At 39.7% G+C, this 5,971-nt stretch overlaps 1 long non-coding RNA gene across 1 annotated transcript; it reads left to right on the forward strand.

The window, feature by feature from the left end:
* The first annotated feature begins 3,214 nt into the window (after nucleotides 1-3,214).
* On the forward strand, nucleotides 3,215-5,210 carry LOC127307374 (uncharacterized). The gene is made up of 2 exons (XR_007855437.2): nucleotides 3,215-4,083; nucleotides 4,198-5,210. It is a non-coding gene; the product is annotated as an uncharacterized lncRNA (long non-coding RNA).
* Nucleotides 5,211-5,971: the final 761 nt, after the last annotated feature.

Here is a 5,971-nt window from a genome sequence, read left to right on the forward strand (position 1 = left end):
CGGGGGCTACTTCGACAAAAAGTAAAATTTCGACTATGGCAATATAGAAATTGCGGGAGCCTACAACCAAGCACAAGTCCTTGGCTGTAGCCTCGGGGGCTACTCCCATCGGGAACGCTGTTCGCGTGCCCGATGAAATTAACAAAGGAAAAATAGAAAAGCAAGAGAGCATATTTCGAGTTATAATTAACTCGACATATACTCCCATCGGGAGAACAATATAAGTCATATTTGACTCGGTAAAATGTGCCATTCCAACAGCCGGAAAAGCACTCGACAATATATTCTCAGAACGCCGAAGTTGCGATCAATTTCTGAATGCCGCAAATTTGCGAAGGTAAGACCCCAGATCCGTTCTGCTGGGCGTGGCATCGCCAAAGACTGCGCTCTGCTGCCTTTATCCGTATCAACAGATACGAAGAAAAATCCTAACGGACGCGTTAGGTACCCGATAAATTTGACTGGGACTCGACAGAATGGTAAGACCTTAAGCGGCACCTGTCGAAGTTTGCACCAGTATCCCGAGATCATGTCCAGGGACGTGATTTTGAAGTAGGTTTTTGCGGATTGCCACTAGAGCAGTTAACTAGTACCTGATCCGTCAGATGAACTAGCCCCAACTACCATTATCCCCTGTACAATATAGAATTTTATGTGAAGAAATATAAAACAGTTAAAGCTCTCGAATAAAAATAAACGGTGGAGATTTTCCACTGATTCTACGATTCAAGCAAAATCTCGGGAGACTCGACATAGGCATCCCAAATGGGCCTGCCGAAGATGGTACCCGGGGTTTACTAGAGGCCCAATACCCGAAGAATAAGAAGATTCGGGAGCCCAAGATCTATTAAGGAAAGATAGAGTTGTAATAGGAAGTGTTATTTGTAATCTGGCGGGATGAGTTAGAAACCGTCCCGGACTCTGTAAACTTGTATAACACGAATCCCTCGGCTCCACCTCCTATATAAAGGGGGAGTCGAGGGACGACGAATCAATCGAATCATTGTCTGCAAACCCTAGTTTTCATAATCGTCGAGTACTTTTCGGCTGAAACCTTCGAGATCTACTTACCCTCTACTTCCAACTAAACCCTAGCCTACAATCCATAGGCATTGACAAGTTGATACCTTGTCAACGGTAAAGCGCATCCATTGATGTACAAGAGGTGGAAATACAATTGACTATTCCGTCCCACTCCAGATCTTATGGTTAACACGGGTATTACGGCACAAGAATCACTGGCGACATTTGTTGTTTAATCCTAGATGGATATAAACCCTTGCAATGGAACCTCCACCATATCAACACAATCCATGGTTCCATTGCCCACCACATAGTCATATTCATAGTTATGAAAGTAGTGGTTTTGATTTTTATGCAATAGTGATAATCATAGTACTTTGCAAGTAATTTGATAAAGATACTCAAATGACATGAGCAAGTGATGAACTTGCCTTTCTTGACTGCAAGATTATGTAGTCAAGGTCTTCGATACGCAATAACTCCAAATTCTGAAATAGCATCATCGTCCGGTAAGGACGATGTTTAAAAGATTGGCAAGGATGCAATAATGCATAAGTAGGAGATGCAATCGCTCTAAGCGTGACCTAACCCCGATGATTTAGGATTAGTGAGTTGAAATGATTTGTTTAGGGTGTGTTGCACTTTTACAGTGGTTCACAAACAAGGTTCTTATTAGGGTTGTGTTGTTTTAGAATCATAAGCAAGTGGTAAAATGCATAGTAACAATCATACACACTAAAGGATAGTAGTTGTATAATAAGTGGAAGACAATTGTCAATTTTAAGTCCTATAGTGTATGGTTGATGATTATTTGTTATATACTTCAAAAGAATAACTTTTGAAGAACATGTTGTTTAATAAAGAACAAGTATGATAATTATGGTTGTGGTTTCTATGGTTTAGTATGGTTTCAAAATTAGCTTCTTGAGTAAGTATTAGATGGATCCTAACAAGGTTGGAAGCACATCTTAGGCGATTCATTAAACTTGGGTGCTATCAAGGTTGGTATACCTTGCTGGTGATAGTCAAGCTAGGGTTTATAGATCCTATTAAGAAGGTTTGATGGCTACTTCTTATTTACTTCAAAAGAATAACTTTTGAAGAACATACTTCTTAAGCAATAAGAAGTATATCAATTAGGGTTGAGGTTGTCTAAGTTTTATTATTGGATTCACTAAGTTAGGAATAGTTGGTTCCTAAACAGGATGGTTCATAATCATCTAGTAGTTGCATGGTTTAGTTAAATAGGACCATATAGAGTGAATTAATACATAAGGTTTCTACTTTAGTTGATCAAAGTGGTGTGCTATTAATCAATGATGATTAATGGTGATGGCATGAAAATAACAAGTTTGGGTTCCCTTTTCATTAATACTACATGGTTGCTATTAGAGTTTTAATCAAATTGGTATACAAAGCATAACAATATATGAGCATACAATTAATAATAGTTGACACCATCTTAGCATGTAAAGAATAATTGTTAGCTTTAGGTACATGTGTTAAATTTGGGACTTAATAGATTATCTACCATAATAAAATAAGTAACACATAAATTCTAGCTATGACCTTCTACATAACATCCAATCCGACATGTCTTATAGGCAACTATCAGATCATGATCATGTAAAGTTAAATCAAACAATTCCAAGAGATGTGTAAGTGTATGACTTAAAGTGTGGTTGGATTTTATATCTTTAGGTTTAATGGTAACTCATAATATTGTTTTAGAAAATAGAAGGGATAGCAACTTATAGTATATTTTGGTTCAAGTAATATATTTTTAGGGTTGAACGAATTTCCTACAAAGTATTAAATTGTTTTGAATTTAATTTACTAGTTTAAGTTAAAGAAGATATTCATCAAAAATATATGCAAATGCTAGAATATAGTTTCACATTGGCCAATATTTATTTTATATGTTTTATGCAAATTTTAAATGACATTTATGAATTCAAAAATAAAAATCTATGTTTTGTTTATTAAATCATGTCAAGATTATAATAAGAAAATTATTACATGATTAAGGTTGACATACAATTTTAACATTTTTTTAAATCAATTAGTATTAATATGAATAATATTCCTATTTTTCTTTAGAAATTAGATTGCCAGGGATATACATACATACGAGTGGATTAGTTATTATGATTAGAGTTATTTGGGCCAATAGCATACACGTGTCAATTAATCTAGATGGATTGGACCCAGCTCAAGTGCTCGCACGCACACGAACCTGATGCGCACTCTTCCTATCGCTATCCTCGCCTCTTCGCACGCACGCGAACAGCACGCCTCCGCGATGCAGCCGCCGCCTGTCGTCACTCCGGTCATCGCCGGCCGTCTCCGGCGCCGCTGTCCGTCAGCGAAGCTCCGCCATCCTCTCCTCCCCTGGTTTCCCTTCACCACGACGCCCGGTCGCCAACATGCGCGCGCCCGCGAGGATCCCAGCCCCGCCATGCCGCCACTTTCTTCTGGCCGGTTCCGGCCATCTCTGGCGCTGGCTTGGTATGGATTTGTTTCGCCTCACCTCTCTCTACCCCTCACCCTGGTCGATTTGATTCTCGTGGCCTCTCCCGTTTGCCCCCAACTTGAAAACCCTAGCTACTGCCGGCCGATTTGGCCATCGCCGGCCTCCTCCTCCGACGCTGTTCCCCGGCGTGGCCTCACCACAGACCTCCCTGCCATATACCACTGCCTCAGCGCCGCCCCTTTCCCGCACGCGTGCTTCACGGCAACCCTAGCCCACGGTTGGCTCGGTCGCCGGCGTGTTTCCGTCGCCGCCGCGGGCAGACTGCTGCGATGACGGTGAATTGGTGGTGTTGTGCTGTGGTGTTGTTGTACTGGTGGAGCGGTGTGGTGTTGGTGGTGACTACTGCATCCACGACGCCGGCCGGACGGCGTCTACGACTGCAACCCCGACGTCCGTGTACTGGTGGTGATGCACTGGTGGGGAATTGCTGTTGTGCTGGTGATGATTATTTCATCCTCGACGCCGGCTGGACGGTGCCGCGGACGCAACCCCGGCGTCGGCCTCTTCCTCTATTCGACTACACCACTGTGAGCTATTCCCCCTCTCTCTCTCTGTATTCTCTATGGCTATGAATTTGTTGACCAAGAACTTGAGTGTGCTTGGCCTCTTGACTTGGAAATAAACCTCCTTGTGGTTGACAGCCCGCTCGTCCTTGCTTCTTCATATTCTTCCTGGTGATCTTGCTCATCTTGGTGTTCTAGCTGGTTAGACTAGTGCAAGTGGTTGCTAGTGTAACTTTTCTACATGGAGCAGGTTGTGGTACGGTTGAGCTGATCCTTTTATGCACTAGTGCTATTGCTGTGGCTGAGACAGCTCACGGTTTGCATGTAGTGTGTGTGCTGCCTGTGTGTATGGTTCCTTTATCTAGTGCAAGAAGACAATCTTGCTTTCTCTTTCTCCTTGTGCAAGCAATGACTGTTTGCTTTTATCCCGTGTTGGCCTTTCTGTTGTGTAGACTAAGTGAAACTAGCTAGTTGTATGGTACTGCTACATATGGACCTTCCTGACTAATATAATTCAGTGAGCTAAACAACTCAAGTGTAACTTTCATGTTAATCAAGCTTCTGCTTAATTAAAAAAAATGTTGTTAAATGTTATGATCATTTTGACTTTTCAATGTCAAACATGATCTAGATAAATACTTTTGTGGGCTTTATGGTTTCTAGCTAGATTAGAGGGAGATTAAGATAATATCGCATGGTTGCCTAGAATTGAACGGAATCAATCAATTGTTGTCTGCTTGTCCCTTGTTGCCTGAGAGATGATTAGTGATTGTCAATGAAAATGCCTCGTTGTTGCCTTTTATAGAATAGTGATCACCCTTCTCGGATTGTCTCTTGTTGCCTATTAAAGATTTACTCCCTCTAATCACCGTTTGGGTATTAAGACAAGTTCTTAATTCCTAATAGCTAGTTTCCAATATTAAAATGTCTCCCAAAATGCGGAGACAGACATTTTAACCTTAACACAACATTTCTTTGTCTTTATTGTTTATTTTGCAGCTAGAGGATAAGAAAATTGGGAAGATTTGGAATATGAAGATTTAGTTTAGAAATTTCTTGTATTCTTTTATAATTTTCTATTTCTTTTCTAACTTGTAATTTATTGAATAATGTTATTTGTAATAAAGTTTGAATTATTTATTCATTTGGAATTATCAAATGTGTTTACTATTACATATTATGTTTATATACTTGTTTAGGTTTAAAGTTCCAATTCAAATTCTTATTTGAATTTCTACCTTTCATATTTGAATTTGAATTCAAATTGTTCCCCTAAAACACATGAATTCACAAAGATCATGTCGAAATTTGTCACACTCACATCGATGACTAACTCAATTCCACCGATGTAAGAGAAACCTCGATCACTTTGGAGGTTTTAAACAAAAACGCGAAAATTCCCCGGATTTTCTATGCATGAATGCAATGCACACATCTGTTTCCTCTATTTTTGTAACCCCATTACCTGGGATATTACAGTCTCTACCCCTTAAACTAAACTTCGTCCTCGAAGTTTGAACTCTCTCACGTTTCTGGAGTGTGGATCTGACTTGTATAGACTAAAACTTTTCTCGAACTCCATATTGATCTCACTGGATATAATTGAATATATCCCTTGTCCAGATTCTTCCTGGAATCCATTAGGGTTTGTCTCTGAACCATGGTTCTTTACTTCAATTCCATGATTTCTTTTTAATATTATAATCTTGTTTCATTTTCCATTGAAGATTCAATGATTGAGACTTCTTCTTGTCCTAACAGTCTTAATTGAGGACTAATTGGATAACATTTTCCTATTTGATAAAATAGGTCTTTGTTTTCCCTTACTACCAAAAGTGCAATAAAGGTACTTGGTAAGGTACTTACCATGGAAATGGTCGTGATGGTTTATTTCCCTAATAATAGATTAGAC

Source organism: Lolium perenne, chromosome 6, assembly GCF_019359855.2.
Source record: "Lolium perenne isolate Kyuss_39 chromosome 6, Kyuss_2.0, whole genome shotgun sequence".
In the NCBI taxonomy this organism is placed as follows: Eukaryota; Viridiplantae; Streptophyta; class Magnoliopsida; order Poales; family Poaceae; genus Lolium; species Lolium perenne.